A 22,260-nucleotide genomic window follows, 5' to 3' on the forward strand; every position below is an offset into this window, starting at 1 on the left:
TTCTCTAGAAGTAAGTGTTACGCAGTGGGATAATGCTGCAGCCCACATGCCTTTTTCACTTTGTTTGTTTATTTATTGTTAATGGCATCACATGAATAAAGAAACGTGCCTTCCGTATTGTCTTTTGAAGGCGGATAATTGTGTTGCTGTCGCATTCAGTATCAGCATGTCATGCCTAAATGAATTTACATATATCCATCTTTTCCTTCAAAAAGCAGCCCTGCCGAGTTTTCCCAGTGGTTCAGTCGCAAAACACTGCTGTAAAGCAAGTGTTGCTTTATGTTGTCTAAATAGATGTGGCTCCTCTCTTGTTCTCACTGTCAGTCTTATTGTTAAAATGCTTTGAATTTCCCGTGAATTGAAATTCTCAGTTCCAAGGAGAAAGAAGTTATTACTTGTAATTAGGATTATTGGGCAGTAGCACTTTTCACTCTGAAGTTAATGAGTTATGATCAGAACATATCCTTTTGTTAGTTTAAAATATTCCCAATGTTATTCTGATATTGTGATTTTTATTTTTTTTTTTTTTAAGCTTAAATAACGGTCCACTTAAAACGGCAGAAACACATGGCTTCTCGGGCTGTATTAACGTGAGCCTGTGTCACCACTGGCTGCAGAAGGATCCGACTGTGTCCTTTTCACCAAGGTAAAAAATAACTTGGAGAATGTTGTGCGCTACAGTCTGGAGAAACTCTTCTTCCCTTCACCTTCCAGCAGGATGTTTTCTGTGACTGAGCAGAGGAAAAGGCACCACATTTCATCAATGACACTTAATCGATGGTGGGGTTAAGGTAGGCATTCAGCTGGTGTGGGTCAAGGAGGGAAGCTTATAAAGGTAGCATAGGAAGCCAGGATGTTGGAAAAATTTCTTCCAGTAAGGTAGATTTTAAAGTGGTGAGCTTCAAAGTCTAGAAACAATTCTTTGGTCATCCAAAGCCTGTAAATGAGAATAGTGTCTGCAGGACGCAACACATTTCCAAACAATTACAAGAAATCTAAATGGAGTTGTGAAGCTGCAAAACCCTTAAAAAAGAAAGGAAAAGGGACATAATTCAGACAGTGAGCCCAAACAACAGCATGGGTGTCTCAGATGTTTTTAGTAGACTTTGTACAATAACTTATTAACTCAAAAAGAAACTATTTGAATTGCCAGCTGAATTCTTGAAAAATGAGGGAGATGATGTTTTAAAAAAAAAGAGATGTGGACCTGCAATAAGAATGGTTTTAGTCTGTGCAAGTTTCTGAAAAGATCACAGCCTCAAAAACAGAGGAACATTTTTAGGTGGGAGGAAGCAATGAAAAACATTCTGAAATGTTTTTGTTGTGGTTTTGTGACCTTTTACCAAATGCTCCAGGCCTGCATGAAATCATAGAATCACAAAATGGTTTGTATTGCAAAGGACCTTAAAGTTCATTGAGTTCCAACCCCCCTGCCATGGGCAGGGAGAGCTCCCACTAGAGAAGGTTGCTCAATGCCCTCTGGTTTTGAACACCTCCAGGGATGGGGCATCCACAACTTCTCTGGCCAATCTGTTCCAGTGTCTTGCCACCCTCACATTAAAGTATTACTTCCTAATGTCAAATCTAAATCCACCCTCTTCCAGTTTGAAGCCGTTACCCCTTGTCCTATCGCTACACTCCCTGATGAAGGGTCCCTCCCCATCTTTCCTGTAGGCCCCCTTTAGGCACTGGAAGGTTGCTATAAGGTCTTCCCAGAGCCTTCTCTTCTCCAGGCTGAACAATCCCGACTCTCTCAGCCTGTCTCCACAGAAGAGGTGCTCCAGCCCTCTGAACATCTTTGTAACCCTCCTCTGGACATGTCTTTCCTGTGTTGTGCGCTCCAAAGCTGGATGCAGTACTCCAGGTGGGGTCTCACCAGAATTGAATCTCCTCCCTTGGCCTGTTTCTTTTGATGCTGCTGAGGTTATGGTTGGCTTTCTGGGCTGCAAGTGCACATTGGTGGCTCATGTTGAGCTTCTCATCAATGAACACCCCCAAGTTCTTCTCTTCAGGGTTGCTCTCAATCCATTCTCTTCTCAGCCTGTATTTGTGCCTGGGATTGCCGTGACCCAGGTGCAGGAGCTTGCACTGTGCTTTGTTGAACTTCATGAGGTTTGCATGGGCCCACCTCTCAAGCCTGTCCAGGTCCCCGCTGGATGGCTTCCCTTCCCTCCAGCGTGGTGACCATACCACACAGCCTGATGTCATTGGCAAACTTGCTGAGAGTGCACTCTATCCCACTGTCCATGTCACCAACAAATATATCAAACAGTTCCTGGTCCAGTACCGACCCCTGAGGAACACCACTTGTCACTGATCTCCATTTGGACATTGAGCCATTGACCACAACTCTTCCAGTACAACAATCCAGCCAATTCCTTATCCACTGAGTAATCCATCAGTCAAATGTATGTATCTCCACTTTAGAAACAAGGATGTCATGCAGGACAGTGTCAAATGCTTCGCAAAAATCCAGGTAGATGACATCAGTTGCTCTTCCCTTATCCACTAATGCCGTAACACCATTGTAGAAGGCCACCAAATTTTTAGGCATGATTTGCCCTTAGTGAAGCCATGCTTCACCTCCTTATTTGTGTGTGCCTTAGCATATTTTCCAGGAGGATCTTCTCCTTGATCTTCCTGGGCACAGAGGTGAGACTGGTTGGCCTGCAGTTCCCCAGGTCTTCCTTTTTTTCCCCTTTTAAAAATGGGGGTTATTTTTCCCCTTTTTCCAGTCAGTGGGATCTTCACTGGACTGCCATGTCTTCTCAAATGTGACAGATAGTGGCATAACAAGTTCTTCCGCCAGTTGCCTCAGATGGATGCATCTCATCAAGTCCCATGGATTTCTGCACTTTGCCTTGCCTTCTGCAACTTGGGCAGTGTTGCTAGAGCATTTAATGTTGAGCTATGGGGTGGATTTGTTTGCTCTTATGTAAAGCATGCTCAGAAAACATCCCATCTTTGGGCAAACAACACTTGGAGTCCTTAGGCAGACCCTGCCATGACCAGCCAACCTTGAGAAGGCTCTTCAGGCTAACATTTGACTTGATGTATAAATCTGGGCTCAGGTCTGCATTGATGCTTAGCTACCTGGTTCCTAATCGAATAGAGTTAAAAAAATACTGCTCTAGTTTTGGACCGGTATTACTGAGAATGTTGGAAGGCGAGTATGTATGAGCAGTATACTCATATTCTTTCCAGAGATGTTTTTGGTGCATCAGAACCAAATTGCTGAATTTATTTGCGTATTTGGTTATCTTAGAGTGAGGTTCATGACTGGAGAATATATGTCCTAGCCTGTGTCCCTTTCTTTCCTAATGTCTTACCATCAATTACAGCATTACTTACCCATGTTTTCTATTTCTAAATACATCTGGAGTTTTGTTTTTAATTATTCATTGAGACAGAGACTTATTTTTTACCAGACTTTCTGAATGTGCTCTTAAAAATCTTGGAGCCAACCTGTGACAACCAGAGGAAAAACGGGACTGGACAACAGAGCGTGTGGCGTCAAGGCAGTTGTGTAAAGAGATGAGGTAAGATTCAGCATTTACTTCTAATGTGCCTTCTTGAGACAATTCCTATTGGAATTTTGTAAGACAATTGCTTTTAATAAATAGGTTGTGACAAGCAATTACACACTACTCCACACATCTTAAGAAAGGAAGAACAGAATAATTGAAAATAGGGCTGGGAGAGCTCTTGGGAGGTCACCCAGTCCATCTCCTTGTGCAGGGGGGACTGGCTTCAGACTAACTACTCCTGGCATATGTTTGCCTCATGTTTTCAAAAACCTCCAGTGACAGAGGTCCCACAACATCCCTAGGAAATGTTTTCAGGGCTTATCACTGCTTAATGTTAGAAACTTCTTCCCTACTGTCTTGCTCATGTCCCCCTCAAGGCCAGCTCAACACCATTGTTTCTTTCAAGCTCACAGGGAGCACAGGGGATGCTCATTTCCTTTCTTCTACAGCTACAAGTCCATCTGTCTGGAGACTGCTATCATGATTCCTCTTAGTTTTCTCCTTTCTAGACTAAACAAATCCCATCCTTTTAATCTTTCCTGATAATTTATGGGCTTTAAACCTTCCTTCATTTTTGTTGTTTCTCTCTGGACTCAGACTAATTGATCTGTGTCCTTCCTGGAAGCATTGGCCCAAACCTAGGTTTCAGTGGCTGCATTTTCTCATCCTGATCTTTGTTTTGGAAGGGGTGCATTGCTCATTGCAGCAAGGATTTTCAGGAGCCTTTGTTAAAACAGTCTTTGGTAAATGCCCAGTCTTGGATCTAATCTGGTGTTTGGATAGACAGTACAGACTAGAGGAGCTTCAACATCTTTGCTCAACTCCAATACCCTAAGAAGTGCTAAATTTTAAGTGGGATTAGGAGGTGATAGAAAGACGATAATAATACGTAGTGGCACCATCCTTAATGATGTCCAATTCTTGGAAATACTTTTGTACTGATCTCTGTTGTCTCCGGCTGTCTATGTCAGCTAAAATTTCTCCAGCAGTTCATATGCAGAAGTGACTTCCCAGTGTGAGCGTCTGAGCATGAGAGCAGGTCAGGAGAGCCAGTTATGATGCAAACTTTGTAGGGCTAAATAGCCCTATAAAATTTGTGTTATGGGGTATGGTCAAGAGGATTCTCCCCTCCTGGAAGAGATACTGACATTTTTGGCTTGTATTATGCTCCTTTAATCCTGAAACCTCCATTGGTGGTGGCAAAACACCCACTAGGGATCACAGCCAGGAGGTCTTACAGTAGGTCTCTGTCCCAATTGAGTAGGGTTAGGATGGAAAGGGTTTCTTTTCCCAAAGCAGCTGAAGGAGTAGATGACTTTTCCAGTTACACAGAGCTCCAAAAAGCCTCCAATGACCTTAGGGTTAGGCAACACAAACATCATCATCTGAGTGAAGTTTTTTTTGGGAAAAAGTGTCAGCAGATAATGGTTTGATTTGGTAGGACCTTTATTAATTTGAGAGGAAGAAAAAAACAGTTGTTGGCTATCCTCTCCACTGGTAATGTTAACTGGGAGATAGGTATCCCTTCAAAAATAAGCAATTATAATTGCTTGACTATAATTTTTTAGGTTCCCAGAGCTTTTGCTTGGAACTGAGCTGATACTGCAGCCTGTCCTGGGTATCTAGAAAATAAAATGAAGGGAAATACCCTTGCTTTCAGTATGTGAGGTTAAACTTGTTACTACCTCTCTCTGTTTGGAATTTCTGCATCCAACAGATTGCACACTCTTTTAAGTAAGCAGAGTTTCAGTGTTTTCTGCCATATAGTGTAATAGCACATAAAACAAGAGAAAGAAAAGGAAGTTGGCTAATGCTTGAATTGTTCTGGTGTTTTCTCATACAACAGAATGGTAAATTGTTTTCCTTGGCTTTCTGGAAAATATCTGACCTTGATACTTCATATTCAATTTATGTAAACAATTACAAAAGCATCTGAGCCAAATAGAAAAGGCTATTTCTTGAAAACCTGCAGGGAATGCACATGGGAATTTCCCACATGCTGTGGCAATCTTAAAAATACCTCCTTGTAACCCCACAATATTAATGATTAACTCCGGAACTGTGAGTTTTTCCAGACTTCCACTGAACTTAGTGATTTGTGTGTTCAGCTGCGTGTATCAGGGAGAGGTAGTAAAAAAAAGTAATTTACCACTTTTAGTAACTTGTGTTTAACAAACAATCTGCCACATTTTCCCCTTGAAAATCAGGGATTTCTGCAGATTGCTCAGCTGATAAATATCACAGTATGGGAAATGCTGTTTTGTGGCTAAGTGCGTGCTGAGAGGCTCTTGCAAGAACGAGCTGGAACCAGTTTTGTTCTTTACAAATTACTCAAAGGCAGAGCTGCTTTGATCAGGACACTCACCCACACATTGCAGCATGAACCTTCAGCGATGTGTCGAACATTGTTGATATCTTGTTTATATACATCTGAAATTCAGTATTAGTGTTAACTGTAAATTGTTTCCGTTACACTTGCTGGAGAAAAGAGAAGTAGATGAGTGCCCCTTGAGAGGTGATTTCCCGGAGCAGGGCTTTTCAAACAAGGAGATTCACATCACACAAAGTCTGTTTGGCTCATGGTGTGATGGGCAGCACCACTGACAACAGTTTGCAAGTGCAAGCTGTGGCATGAAGCTTTCAAAAGATGCTGAGTGCTGAACCCTCACGTATCTACACCAGCAGGCTGTCCCATAATAGTTAAGAATATTCAGCCTCTTGGATCACTTTTCTTTATCTTTGCTGGTCTTGTTTAATGTAGCAGCATGGTTTATCAACCATCCCACTGCACTCTTTGTGGCCGTGATAATATTTTTGTCATTAAAAATTTCTAGAGCGCAGCTTTTTAATTAATCCAGGTTGAGAAACTGGAGCACGACTGTCATGGGTGCCAAGTCAGTATTCAGTTTTATTGGGCAGAATAAAACTGTTTTGGAGTACCTTCAGAACCAGCACACCTCCATTTCAGGGTGTTTTTAATATCAACATATATATCCATCATTTAGTCGCGTGCGTATAATTTAATCTCTCATTACTTATCTATCTATGTTGCTGTTTATCTGTCTGTCTGCCTACTTATATAGTAGATTTTCTGGATGCTTCTTGGGTTGATATAAGTCTTTTTTTACTGGCAGAGCAGCCCCACCATCCTGATGACACAATCACACACAATTAATAGTCAGACTATCAGAGCTTTGCTGCAGCAGATGCTGGGAACTTACCTCCTGCAGTCAGAAAGGCTAAATGTCTCTACAAACTGGACTGGGAACCCAGGCAGCTGGAAGCAGATGGTAGTAAAAAAAGAATCAAGTTTTAGCTGCACAGAAAAAGGGAAATCTCTTTTTCCTTCTAGATGGAAAGATGTGTGTGCATGTGTATGCGCGAGAAAGACAGGGATGATGATTCTATGAATTTCTTTCCTGTGATTATATTTTTTTGGGCTAGCAGAGAGATTAAACAGAAGACACAGCCTTTTGGGGCCTTTAGTGGGTGCAATGGTTTGTGTTTGTGGGGAAACAGCAGAAAGTCTAACGGGTAGGGTGATGGGTTTGTATGCACAGACTGGATCATCAGCAAGATGCTCTGAAAACTGTTTGACAGCATCAAAGTGATCAAAATAACTTAATATGATGAAGTACTGCTGAGAGATTATACTAGTTATGAAACTTGCATTATTTAGTGAACATTCTTGAAACTTTAGCTCCTGTGAGCAGCTCGTTTAATAAAAACATTGGGTTCTAAAAATCAGGTTGACATGTGGTCCTTCCAGTCATAAGAAGTGACCTGGAAAGAGACCTGAGTGCACCTAAAGATTCAAAGGTCAGAAAGTCATGTAGGAAGAATAGACACCAAATCTTTAAAACTAGGATGTTTCAAAAAGCCCCTCACAACACCTTTTAAACAAAGGATAAGGATATTCTATCTTTTATCTTTTGCAATATTTTAAAAAAACTTCCTTAATCTGAATCCACAGTAGTTGTTTAAAGGACGTAGAGACTGGTAACTAGAAGGCAGTGAAATCTCATCTGAGAAGATGCTGACCCTTTCAAACTTTACTATTCTTGGGCTATTAATGTGGGCGTAATATACCGCTCGGCATCTATGTGTGTACATATAGCTATATATATATATATGCGCATTAGGTTTCCCTTCTTCTGTGCCTGATATACAGAGGATGTGGGTTTGTTTGAGCCCTGCTATGACATTTACCTTTCTGTCCGGCTGTAGAGGCTCACATGTTCAGCTTGAGATGTCCTGGGCTTGGTTGTTGTTCTCAAAATAGATGTTGGTGATCATTTTTGTGGGGTTTGGTTTAGAGTTCAGCCTGTGCTAGGGCACATGTGGTCAGGACATCTTGCCTCTGTAGACAGGAAGCAGATAACCAGCCGGTCAGTACGGTACATCTCTCTGTATCTGCTTGATTAATGCAGGATATGGGTCTGTCACAGCTTTTACCTTCAGATCTTGGCTCTTCAGTTGACCCATGCTTTCATCCTCAGAGAGCTTAATTTTCCTCCCAGATATGATTAATTTCACTGTTTTCCTAAAAAAAATTTCAACAAAACCCAAACAAGCTTAGAAGTATCCAATTACTGGCACTAAACTCATGAACTTTTGCCCCATTCAGTGTTTTCCATTTCCCATTACGTTCAGTTTGACTGGAGCCACATGCTGTCCCCGTTCCTAAGCTGTCCATTTCCTGCTGGAAAAAGGCAGGGAGTGACTCTGCATTGGCCGAGAGAGCAATAATACCTGCAGTTCTTTCTGTAATCTGTATGAATATTATACTGCTCTATATGTTACTAACACTTGTAAACCCCCTTGATTTTGAAAAGTAAAACATGGAAAAACTTGTTTACATAATGGCACTCACTGTACTATGGAACTTAAGGCTTATTATGGCATTATAAGAGCTTCACCTTACTGTCGTATCATATGGAGCTTGGCGTTCAGCAACTGGTTTTTGTTCCGTACCCTGCCACAGATCGATCTCCATATGGTTTATTTCCGTTTGGATAATTGCAGATATAAATTTAAGTGCCTGCCCTCTTTTAAAACTGTTGACTCCTTGTTTCCTCCAACATTTTCATAGCAGTTAGGCACTGTAGAAAATATTTCTTTGACTCATTTAAGAATTTTTATGTTATAACTGCATTGACCTATAGGGAAGACTCTAGGAAAACAAAACACCTGATTTTACCCTATTTTTCCCAAGTTGTTCTTTGTATTACACTCCTCTATTCTGTCACCTTTTACTTGCTTCCCTCTAAATTGAAGGCTGTTATACTGCCTTAAATCTCTCCGCCTATGGGAGTCTTTTTAGGCTGCTGAACATTGTAATTGACCACTTTTGACTTTCCAGGTTTTACTGCGTGTAGGCTCTACTTAAATTCAAGACCAGGTATGGCAAACAGAGTTCCAGATGAAGGCGTACTGTTAACTAACATAATGGCATTATTCATCCAACAATGCTCCTTTTAAATGACTTTTCTTTTACTGTTGCTGTGCAGCAGTCAAACACACCTTGTTCCTATGTATTTTGGCAAACAACGGGCATTAAATTTGAAGCTCAAGGCACTGGAGTTTTTAAGGTTGAGCATCCACTTTTTATGAAAACCGTTATGGTTACCTGGTTGTAAGTCCCATAAGGACCGAGGAATGCCCAAATCACCTTTTAAATTCACATCTATGCCTGTTATTCCTGGGAGGAACTCTTGGCTAACATGACTGGGGTGGCCTTGGTCTTCCTCCTGGTGGCAGTGAGTGCGGGTTATCTCAGCTTCACCCTGTGCCACTGACCTGAAGGAGAGGTTTATACAGTGAGATCTCAAGCTACAGAGCAACCAGTCTGATGGGAGGATGTGTCCTACCTTCCTGCACCCCAGAGTTATGCTTTATTTGGGGATGGGGAAGGCTGCAGAGGGTACACTGCTCACTCTGCTAGGGAGATGGTGCCTGGAGGAGATGCTCTGCTACCACCACTAAACTGGGTTTTGTTGACACAGCAAGAGACCTTGAGCTGACACTGGCTGTGTTACAGCACCATCTGCAAAAATATGCTGTATTACACAGAAACTGTAGCAGAAATAGGCAAAGGTGTTGCAAACCATGATAAAGTACACATTATACACGCAATCCTCTGGGAAGGAATCTAGCAGTTCTTGCTGAAGGACTCCTGAAATGATCCACCCAGCTTATGGGTGTGATAAAAACATGCAGGTAAGACACTGGTATGTCCTACCAGGTGGACAGAATAGGGATTTGAAGAAAAAGTAGTGTTGTGCCTGTACATGAAGCACAGGCTTGCCAGGACTTATTAACTGTGTGTTTGCCTCTTTGTGGTTTGATCATGACCATGAATGAGACAGCTCAGCCAAGGGGAGCCACAGAGATTTCAATTCTGACAACATTAACTAGGGAGAAAACCTGGAATGATGTTGATATTAGTCATATAGAAATCTCTGGTGACGCACAGTAACTGCGTATGAAATTACAAGGGATATGTAGTAATTGGCGTGAATATGAGAAAGTGATCATCTAAGATGGGGAAACTACCAGATATAAAACCAAAACTGATGATGAGCACACAGCCAGATCTATACTTGTACTAAAATTCTCATCTGTCCATTTGTACAGTGAAAGACATCTTTCCCCTTGAACGAGCCTGGAGGGGCCATGCAAAGTCTGAAAGTTCACGGTCTGTCACTGTCAGAAGAAGCTCTGACTTTTAAATAAGCCAGCTGGTGATCAGATGCTGTGACTTGTTATTTATTTTGCAAATCATACCTGCAGACATGTTTCGTTAGCAAAGTCACTGATTGTGACAAATGTGTATAACAAGTGCAGTCTTCTATTGATTCTCACATTCTATTTTCTGCTTTTGGTGGAAACAGATGGAATTCAATTTTCCCACAATTACTATTAGCCAAGAATAACATCACTTAAATCAGTGCGGGGGAGGTGGAAAGTTGCAACTACAAAACACACAGCCTGAAAAGCTGGATATTGAAATGTGACTTGCAAATAACCATAACTGATGTGTTATACAGGCCCCCATTCAGAAACAAACTTTAGCATTCTCTGGACTCAAAGTGTTATCTCCTACTGACATTATGCATGTGGTATTCTGAAAAAAGGATGATCCAGATTCTTCTTGTAGGTTAGTCTCATGGCATGACTGATGCTTAAATGGTAAACTTTCAGGACATTTTCCACTAAAAATAAACCCAGGGTAGGTTTAGATGTAGCTAGTGGTAATGTAAGGATACCCAATCATACAAGATAATTGCTTACCTTGCAAAACATTAAAGGAAATTCTTAGGAAATTGAACTGTTAGAAAAGAAGTCAATAATTAGGCATGCAATAAATCAATAATTTCCAAATATTCAGGCTGTTTTAGATGAAAATGTTGTGAATTTAGAGAGGATGCATTGCATAGCTAAAGTATGAATGCAAGAAAAAATCCTACACTCTGTGAATGTTAAGGGTAACTCAAGAGTTTAAAATTAAGAAATACCATACTTAAAGATTTTTCTTGAAATCCCACTTTGGCACTAATTATTTTGCATCATGCTGAACTCTCAGGTTATAGTTTCACAGATATTTTAGTCCCATTATTAAGCATGGCCTCTGGCTTTGTTTAGTGACTAATACGGGACTATTAGTTTCATCCTAGGCTTCATTCTGTCCTTTTCATTGTTACAGTATTTTAACAATTCCCCCAAACTATTGCATTTCTGTTCACAATGGCCTTGTAAAGAGGCATCACTGGATTTATCATACAGATAGATACTGAATGGAGAAAGACAATTCAGTATCAAAAAGGCACCAGGATAAGATGATTATGATCCTCTATTTTAGACCCGTCAGTATATTATGGTGCATTATGTATTCAAAGCAAAGATCCATGGAAATCTTACAGCTGGTGTCTATAGCAAGGCACATGAAAAAATAAGATGATCTGCCAATGGTCATCCATGAAATATTTTCTCCATAATACATGTGAAATCTATGGCTTAATGCCTTATAAAACCTTTTCTTTTTTTTAAGAACAGATTGCGATATCCAGCAGAAGAAGCTTGAGGAACTCCAGTTCTGTTCCTGCATATGGGGATTGGAGTTACACCTCCAAAGTTTTTTGGAAGTTGCAGTTTTAAACCTTAACGAGTTGACTGAAACTGTGTAAGATGAAGTGTCTGTTTTGGCCAAGTTTGGGCAAATATTCATAACAGCAGCAATGCCTCTCCTATGCCTGAAATGGCACTCCTGTCATATTTCAAGCTCCCAGAAGCATTAAGGTGAGCTGGAATATTTCATTTTGCCTTTTCACATGGCCAAAACAATATTTTTCCTTAAGAAAAAGCAGAGAAACTTTTGATGAAAGCTTTTCCCCAGACACGACAAGGCAAAGAAGTAAACCCAACCAAAATTTTTTGAAAGTGAATCCACATATTTGTGCATTATGAAGTGCTAATCAAGCCGCCTCTGTCCAAGCAGTCCTGTTTTGCTCACAGCCTGAATGCAGAATAATTAAAAAATGGAAATCTATATTCCTTTGTGCAGCATTTATAATTTCTAAAGGCACTCAGCCGGTACCAGTGATTCATCTTTCAAATGGGGCAAGGTAAGCATCAGTGAGATGGCTGCTCAAAACCTACAGCTACCTCTGGAGTGGATGATTTATGGGGCAGGAAGGCTGGGAAGCACTGGGTATGGGAAGGCAGGGTGGTATGACAGACCCTGGATGCCAGTTTTGCTGGGCAAGGGTTGCATTTGGCTGAGGAGACCCAGAGGTTGCTCATGGCCAAGTACAGGAAAGGATGAGTCAGGCTCTTCACACCTGATCCACCACTGCTAGTTCATCCAGTACAGAAATGGCAGCATCCCCAGCTCCCAGCTGGGATGGACTGAGCTTCCATCCCTTTGCACAGTCGTTTGTACCAGAGCGAGGTGGATGCATTGGCAATGGGGTTCTGGGAACACCAAAGCTGGTCCCTGTGGGTGTGGAGTGACACTTCTCCTGCAGCCTTTCTGCACCCTCTTTGCCCTCAATGGGTCTTGTGGTGACACGTTTTCCCTTTTGCAGCAACAGAGCCGTGTGTTAAAAGGCTGTATTTTAAGCTGAGATTGCATCTTTGCTCTCCTCACTGTTTTCTGTCATTTGAATGTTTCTCAAGAAATTACTCTGTGGGTTTAAATTTCTCACGTTAGAACCCGACAATGTATCAGCATCTGATACATATTTAAATAACTTTCCAGTGCCCTTGTTTAATTCACAGCACTGAATATTCAGTCAAATTATGAAGCACACTGGCGTCAGGACGTTTCCAACCCTCCTTTTATTTTTTTTTTCACTTGCAGCTTCCAGTTCTAACATCCTTGTTAGAAGAAGCAAGTGGAACCAAGTGAGGACAAAAGAGACTGAGCAGCTCTTACTGGGAAGGTACTTCTAAGCAAAGAGGTAACAGGCTTAGGATCTAAGTACGCAAGACTTGCAAAAAACTGAGATGTTAAAATAATCTCAAACCTTACAAATGAGACAGAAGCATAACTCTTTTACTGCTCTTGGCATTGGTTAAATCTACAGAGGAAATTGAAGATTTTTATGATTCTATTAAAATTACTGTTCAACACATTCGAAGGGATGATAGTGAAACATAAAGGGCAGTGTCTCATACGCTAATGTTAACCTAGCCCTATCATTTATATTGGAATTTGACTTGACTTTCAAGCACCATTTGAAAGGTTATTGCATGTGAAACTGAATTAAGCAATACAGCTGAAGTTCACCCTTTTATAATTTAAAATAAGAATTGTATTTTTCTTCCCTCAAGTCCCCATTCAAAAATGAAAAAGAAAAAAAAAAGCGCCCCACCCTACCTCCCACCAGCCAAATCCCTGGTTTGTTAGGAGGGAGGAAAAATAAAAGCAGGTGAAAAAGGCATACCCTTAGGGCAGGGCTCTGATGCCAGAACTGGCTTATACTGGAGTGCACATTAATGAGGCAGTTTCACCTTTACACTAGAGTGCCTGAAATTAGATACTCCTCCACTCTCTAGTTTCTAAGTCTTGTATTTCCATCCCTGTCTTTATTAATTTTGGTCTGATGAAATCCTTTCCCATGCCATCCCAACCTTTACCTCTCAGACTGCTGTAGTTATTTGAAGCCCAATACCTTGATTAGCTAAGCCAGCCTGCTTCGTACGTATGAGCTGGATCAAATAACCCTGCTCCAGTCACCTCCTTAACTTTTCCAGGAATTATATGAAAAACCAACGTCCATGTCCCTGAGGGTTTGTAGCTCAGAGTCTCAGCGAATCTATGTAGTTTTTTGGTAAATAGCTTGGAAATTCTAGATTTTGCATGAAAACCTCTTAAACTGAGCGGGACCCCAGGAAAGAAGAAAATAAATCCCAGTCATCCTCATCCCGAGATGACCCCGGGAAATGCAACTTTTTAATGAGGCTAGCTAGTTCAACAGAAACTGTCAGGCTTTTCTGAGAATCTCTCCACTGCGCTCCTGCCAACTCTACCACTTTGGGCATTAATCTACCAGATTTCCAGGCAGCCGGAAAGTGCAGACAAATGGTCACTGTGCAGGCAGCGAGGAGTCAGCCCGCGCCTCTGCACAACAGCCGGGCACGCCAGAGACTTGAGACCTGTGAATATTGGCACGTTTGTGCCTGCTGTCACTAGCAGGGGAGGCAGAAACGTGTCAAGCAAACAGAATCTCCGACTCCGGCAGAGAAGACGGTGCCTTCGACGCAACGCAAAGATCGGACGGAGATAAATAGAAGGATTTATGGTCACTACGACCAGACTGTTTAATGGAACGGGGAGGAGCTGTCAGGGGTTGTCTTTATGAAGAATGATTTTTATTACACTGGGAATGGATTTTCCTAGTTGAGGTGTTCAGCACAAGTGGAGGGAATCTGGGAACAGGAAAGACTTTCCCTGAGGTTTATTTTTATTGCTTTGCCTATGGCAGTATTTTTCAAAGAATGGGTTGTTTTTTGGGGAGAAAGAGAGGAGCAGGAAAGGCAACTGGGAAAAGGTTGTAAGAAATAAGGTAAAACTTTCTTTTCCCCTAAATATGCCCCCCCCCCAACTGAAATATTTGGATTTGCTATTGGGAGACATATTAATATTTTTTAAAAGAAAGTATAGATGGATCAAATGTATTAAACTGTCTACTTAACTTCCCAACTCAAATAGCCATGTTTCCATTGTGTATTTTTATAACTGCAAGTGTGTATAAATTCACCTATCTCTATTCATCTAATTTTTTTCATGGTGAACAGTCCTGTCTCCACTCCCACAAAAGTCATGCTTCCTGTGATTTCAAAAGTAAACAAGTCCAGAGGACGTGAATGGCAGCAAATAATGTAAACAGGAATTCTCATGCTAATTGTACCAGTGCTCTGCTATACTTAGAAGTGGAAGTCAAGTCAGCGTTTGGTGGAACAAACCTCCTGCAACCAAGAAGGAAGCAGAAAAATAATCGACATACAGGTCGGTTGGTCTGCAGAGGAAATCCGAGGTGCAGTTTCACAATACATTGAATCGACAACAATATCGGTTCAAAAGTTCCCCTTCTGCCTGACCTTGGCCTTTTGGGAGGGCCTGGGAAGAGGAAAGGGTGTTTTAAAACTAGATAGTCCAGTGAACTGGTTTGTAAGTTTGGCCTTACAAAAACGTGTGCTCATACAATTGGGGAAGTGGTACAGCAAGAAAACAACCTGGGCACAGAAAGATCTCCGTGATGGAGCCATGAGGGCAGAGTTTGCTGCCAGAGCCAAAGGGGTGTGGAAGATACCACATACCACGAGTGAAATGGGGAGATAGCTATTAGCGTGTTCTTTGACTCCAGACAGGGTATTTACTTAGAGTTGGTAGAGTCAGAGTTCCTAGACAGCCTCATTTCTGGTGGGATGGACTAATTTCTTCATGATGAAACAGCGCTGGTGTCATCTCTGATTACTCCTTTCCAAGTGACGTTGCTGTGCGAGAACTGTCTCCCAAGCTCAAGCATTGCATGAGTTGGGACTTGTGAAAGGACACAAGGATTTGCATGTTGGGCGAAGGTGACAGCAATAACCATGTGGTTCAAGTTTTACTTGTTACGGTTCATGCCAAATAGCACTTTGCCATGCAGATTTTTATTGTCTTTGGTTGTGTGTTATTTCTCAGCATTTTTTGTTAGACTTACTGACTAAAGCCCAATGTTGACAGCCATCCTCAGCAACATCTATAGATGCTTCTTTGCAGGTAATAATAACATTCAGCAACACTGACATCTTGTGGCTGATGAGAAATGACTCAAATATGCCAGTTAAACCACAAACGTGTCTTCACCAATTGTGTATTCAGTATCTCCTAAAATATGGTGGTGCTTAAAGGGATGAGTATCAGAAGTCTGGAAACCAAGAGGTTAAAAAGCAAAAAAATGCATAAAGGTACTGGCTTATTAGTTGACTGGGCTGTGTGTGTCTATAATCCAGCAGCGTGCTAATCCTTCTGGCTAATCTTCTCCCTGTGAATGATTCCCTCCAGAGGACAAGGACAGAGTCTGGGATGTTTGACATGACAAATAGAAGCTGTCTCTCCCTGCAGATGATCTTCTTTTTGTTTTTGTCCTGCATGGGGAAGCTAGGAGAGAAAGTACCTCTGGAAAAGGCCCCAGGAGGAAACTTTCTTATTGGCTATTGTTGCCGCCAGAAATAAAATCAGCAAAGGCAGGCTGTGAGCCTCTGCCTCTCGGCCAGTGGAGATTTTTGGATAAAGGTGTGATAGTAAGGACTGTTTGTATGGAAGGATTTGTAGGAGCAAATCCTGGTTTGGCTGGGAAGTTGCAAACTCTTCTGCATGCTTAGGCCACTGAGGCTTAAATATACCCTATATAAAATGGTCTTATCCTTGAAGTATGGGTAGGATGAGAAAAGTCTAATTTGGACTCCTATAGTTAGTAGGGCAGTCAAAATCCTTTTTTTTTTTTTTTTGGTCTAATAATGGATGTTTGTGACTCTGTAACGTGTGATGGTCAGCCTTGGACTTTTCAGTTGCTAGCAACTTCTTGGATTGCTTCCTTGTTTGCATATGTTTTTGTTGCTAATGAACATCTGTATCCACTTTATCATCTGAACCCAGTGACGAAATGATTACTGAATGTGAAATTAAATGTTATGCAATGGTCTTTTGCAAGTATCTAGAGAACTTTCACGCTTCCTTGAGGATGCGAGGTCTGGGATTGCAAGGAGCAATGACCGTATGCTCTGCTTACAGCCTGTGCTCCTTGAAATCAAAGCAGTTGTCTGATTTGGAGCCCATATTGCATAAAATCCTTTATGAAACCTGGGGGAAGAATTCTAAAAGACCACACCTAGCTGGGGGTTGGGGTTAAATTTATTAGGAAAAGCTGTCTCGGGCTTCTGGGTCATATTTGCTAATTATTTTGGGAGGTGGGGAATAACATCCTTTTCCTAGTCCTGTAATGAATTTTCTCTTTTTTTGTTTTCCTTTGTGGTTTTTTTTTTCCCTTGCTCCTGTGAAGAGCTGCTTTGAATAACTTTACTTAGTGAGACTGTGAAAAGAAACAATAGAAATGAATGATTCTGTCATTTGTAGTGCGCTTGGCTGTCCTATGTATTGTGCCTTAGAACCTTTTAATTCAGTGCATTGTCACCATAAACCACTGACATGCACAAATGCTGTAGTTAAGTATACTATGTAAAAATTCCAATTTAAAATGGCTAGTTTGGGGAAAACCAAACCATGTTTTGAGGGGAAATACCCTTTTATCTGCTCTGTTGACTTCACTAAACAATACAAAAGATTATTCTTAGTTGATAGGAGCAATCTGGAGAAAAATCTATTATTCAATATAATTTAAAAGTGGGTATTATGGAGCTAGCAAGAGCCATTCATTCATAGTGATGTTTTTCTCTAAAACACATCTTGTTGTATTGTCTAAATATATTAAAATCTATCACACTGAATCACAGATGTTTATTTCAAAGAATAAAAAGTGCTCGATTCAGCAGAAACTTGCAGCAGTTTGCTGAGTTAGCACCTTTGAAAATGCCAGCCAACTTGGTGTGAATTTTGTTTATTTAGTCTCTGGAATGTATTATACTGACTTTAAGAAGAGTAAAGATCTCCAATCTGTACCCCTCACTTCTTGAGCATTACTTTAATGTACGATTTTCAAAATATATTTTTTTTTCATTTATCACTGACAAAAAATAAATATATGCCACTGTGTAGCACTTGGTGTTATGTGAAGGTTGGACTTGATGATCCCAAGGGTCTTTTCCAAACTAAATGATTCTATGATTCTATGATCTTTATTTACTGTTTTACATTTAGAAATAACCTTTTTTTTCATAAACCAGTAGAGGTATTGCTGTTTTAACAGCCCACACTGTGAGCTGAGCCTATCAAATTCATATGTCTTTTTGTGAGCTTAAATTGGGAACAGCACAAGCAATAGATTTTAAGGTTATGACCACAACTTTGACATTAGCATTTAAAAAAAGGGCATCAAACAGTAAATTATGGCTTTGGTCCCTTCATAGCTCACTTGCAGTAAATTTGAATGGATGCATTGTTTCCAGAACTGTAAATATGGGAAAACTTGGATTGACGTTGAAAAGCGTAATATGCCCTAACTTGATCTTAAACAGTTACAGTGTACTCAGTTGAAACTTGGTGAAAAAGACGAAAATATGGTCATAAGGCACTTTTGGTAAGCCAGAGGCATTTTTAATGTAAACTGTTCTTCTTCTCTACATCAGGGAAGGTGAAGCAGAGAGATCCCTAAGGTTTTCAGAGATATTCAGCCATCAGCTCGACTATCTGTTGATCAACAAGTCAACAACATTTCTGCATTGCCCAACAGCCCTACATAATTCATCCCTTGTTGGAGCGACGTTGGTGACTGGATTGGATTTCTGTTGGCTTTGACCATGTAGGTTCATGTATTCAGCCTACAACTACTTTTTCCCCTCTCACACTATATTTTTTTATAACATATGGTCTTTCATCTGTAGGGCTAGAAAGCCAGATGTCCATGGCTCTTTTGGTCAATACAGTCAGTTATGCTGCCAATCATAAGCCCTTTAAACACTGCTACAGAAAATTACAGAGTGTTTGTTTTCATATCTTTAGTCTAAACCTATTTACCAGACTCATAATGATGTTCTAAAATAATATCTGTACATTGCCTAGTCATACACAAACTGCTGTATTTCACTTGTTAAGTAATGGACAAGCAATGAAGCAGCTGTTGAAACATTGCACTGGGTTTTCCCTCTGTCAAGCTGAATGACAAAATTTGCCAGGTCATTTAATCAATTTCATACTCATTTAAACTAGATAAAATCAATCATCTTAGCTCATAGATTTGGTAGCTGGAAAGATTGTGTTGTCTACATTGTAATGCCATACTTCAAACATTTTTGAATTAAAAAGGAAAAGATCCTTTATAGTGTTCACAATGTAGTAACCCCCAACCTGCTAAACTGTTGCAAGCAAGATAACTGAAACTGCAATTCTGAAATGATCAATTTGTAAATTAAGAGGTTTTTGTGGAATAATTAATCAAAATACGAATCTAAATAGTCAGTAGTCCTCAAAAGTGAGTTAAGATAATCTAATTGATAGCTTGATAAGTAGGGGGAAAAAATCCATACAATGTTTAGAGCCATTAATTTATTGTGTCTCTTTTTTAATAAACCATCTGCTTTCTATGTTTCACAGGCAACCCATGCATTGAGAAATTTTTTGAAAAAAGGAAGTTTCATCCTCTATCTGCAATGTAAGTCAAACTCAATGTAGTTTATATTTACAATGAGATATAAAAATTTTGTAATGTTTTGAAGGAAAGTCACTAAATTAAATTTTGATTTGCACAGTGGTTCATAAGGGTGTGAGGAGGAAGCATGACTAACTGGTCTTACTGAAGTGGCTTTTATAAGAGCCAGCCTCTGTAGTCCTCCCTTAAACAGGGTTTCATTTTGGATAAATGGAATTTTGCCCTAGTTGAAACTTAGAGCACAGCAATTCAGAGCCAGTGAGTGCTCTCACTGAAGGTAAAGACATGATGGTCAGGACCTGCTGACCAAAAGCAGTCAAGACATCAGGAAGGGGTGTACTTGTCTAACATTTAAGCATGAGAGTGCTCTCTTAGGTACCTCACCTTCTCGCACATGGTTGGCAGAAGTCATGTTTGGATGCTTCAGTTCCCTTTATAGTGGGAATCCATAGGGATTTGGGTGCCCTGGGGTGACTTCAGCAGCAACCAACAACATAGGCCAAGAGTCAAGAACAAACTGAGAGAGAGGTTGCATCTTGAATCCCACTTCCCCATGTGCCTTGCTTGGAGCTGCAGTGAGGTGCCTTCATTCGTTCTCCAGTACCTAAAGATAGGCACACTGCTCACGAGTTTTAGACATGTCAGTTCTTTTGCAGTTGATACCTACCCTGTCTGTATGCTTTTCAAAAGACTCCTCTCTCAAGAACAGCCTCAGTACTTCTGAAGATAAATTTGCATCCAGTGATCAGAGCAGAAGACTTAGCCTTTAAACATGTTCATTCAGGAGCTGAAATTTATTTTTTCTAATACTATGAAAGAGCTTAAGGTCAGAACACACTTACCTGGGAAGTGAGACACTTCATCCTCTGGTGTTCAAAGACCCTGGTGTTCTTACCTCCTCTGAAAGCAACTGAGAGGCCCTTGACTGATCTAAGGGGTAGGATCTTCACATCTCTTCCTTTTTATTTTTCCTCTTTCCCCGTCCTGCAGAAATTCTGTCATTATGAAGAAAAAATAGTTAGTAATTAGAGGAAGACCTAGAAGATGCATGGCTTTTATTGCACTGATCAGGGCTTACACCTGAGAGATGTTTCCTCTGTTGTACTCTATAAACCTTCCTTCTGCAAACTATCTGTTGTCCCATAAAGAGTGTCCAGTTTCCAATTTCTAATTGTTGCCAGAAGAAGGAGGGCTGCAGGGAAAACCCCCACAATAACAGTTTTGCCAGTCACGCTGTTTCCCTATATTATACAGCTTATTATGGAGAGACCCATACAAGTGACCACATATGCCTACGCTGATGGATTTTTTTCTACTACTGTTTTGTAGTTTCTTTCATTTTTTTCTAATATGAGTTTACTTCAGATTCAGAACACTTGAACACTAAATCTTACAAACTAGTAAAATATGCTCAAGACTTGTGTTTTGAGTGAAATCCTATGGTGTCAATGAAACAGGAGCTTTCAGGAAGCAGATAGGCATGAGTTTCCAAGTCACATATCAGGGCTTGGTGTGCTTTTCCTACTTAATTTCATACTTATCCTCAATGTGAACTTCATAAAGTCTGCATTGCCTCCTGCATGCTTCATAAAGTCCACGTCAGGGCCACACTCCAGAACAATGCCACACTTTATAAAGTTCAAATTGGCTATGCAAACTTTATTAAGTATATGAAGCTGCTATTAATGTCTAATCACTCCCCAACAGATTAGTCAAACTGCTACTCAAAGACCTTGCTTTTCATCATGTCCAGCAGCTTAGAATACTTTTAACTTTCCAATTCTAGCATTTTATATTTTCATGAGCCAAATAAAACTAGGAAAATGTCAATGAGGTGAGAATACCACTGTTGTTTGACTCTCCTGGTGCAAATATTCAAACATATGTCTTGATTTATCTCAAACTGTGCAGAGAAGTTCTGCAGTTGTGATGAGACTATACCTATGTAGAATTTGAGGTGTATAGATTTTGATGAGTTGAACAAGGTGCTGGGAATTTTTCAGAACATGCAGTTCTGTGTTGAGGATGGTAATGCCTATTTAAAGATTAACATCTGGCTCTAGATTCACAAGAGAACTTAAAGTGCATTAAAGTTTCTACTCTCAGTACCTTGAAGAACCATTTTGCTGTTGATTGTAAAATCTTCAGTATGAAAGGTAGGTGTTACAGAAGTACCAAACTTCCAGATATTTTCTTGCAGGCACATACAGAAGAATTGCCTTAGTCTAGAAAGAGAGCCATGCAGTGAAAAGAGCTTAACTTATTTAAATGTGGGCTTCTTCTATGTCAGACAAGTCCTCTAACCCTCCTGGCTATGGAGTAAAACTCAGAAATGACACAGCTCCTCCAGGCTAATGTTGTTCTAAGCCCAGCATGGCAGATTCATCTGAACAGTACAATCACACGTGGCCCTGAAGCCAAGTTAAAGGATTGGCTTTGCAGATCTTATGGTTGCAAGTTCTGTCCTGAGTTGCTTGGTATACTTTTTAGACTTAAAAAAAAACCCAACTAGGTGTGTTCAGTAACAAACATTTAGATAAATTTTTACATCCTAGGAACAACTATGTGTGTTGCAAATCTAGGCATAGATCCATTTGAGGCTCCACACAGTCTGCTAATACCATTCCATGATACATTTATGTCTGAAAGATTATTATTTGTCAGACTGGATGGTATACAGTGGCACTTTGTGGTTAGTGGCATAGAAAATGTTCATTTTTTGAGTATCTGGCAACTTTCCTTAATTTTTAATTTCCATCCTATAAGACCATTTTATCTGCTATGGCTGTCTGAAGATGTTCCTTCCAAGTTGGTGGAGACAATAAGTATCTAAAGCCATTGCTTGCCACCTGCTGCTTTTCCCTTCTGCCAGTAACTCTTAATCATTCTTTTTCCTCTGTCTTACTGTGGGGGACTTGGTG

At 40.5% G+C, this 22,260-nt stretch overlaps 1 long non-coding RNA gene across 1 annotated transcript; it reads left to right on the plus strand.

Moving 5' to 3' along the window:
* Positions 1 to 543: 543 nt before the first annotated feature.
* On the plus strand, positions 544 to 12,982 carry LOC106884602. Its single transcript, XR_001411267.1, has 3 exons — positions 544 to 646; positions 3,429 to 3,539; positions 12,889 to 12,982. It is a non-coding gene; the product is annotated as an uncharacterized LOC106884602 (long non-coding RNA).
* The last annotated feature ends 9,278 nt before the right edge of the window (positions 12,983 to 22,260 follow it).

The sequence above is a fragment of the Calidris pugnax genome, unplaced genomic scaffold (genome assembly GCF_001431845.1).
Source record: "Calidris pugnax isolate Ruff unplaced genomic scaffold, ASM143184v1 scaffold14, whole genome shotgun sequence".
NCBI classification, from domain to species: domain Eukaryota; kingdom Metazoa; phylum Chordata; class Aves; order Charadriiformes; family Scolopacidae; genus Calidris; species Calidris pugnax.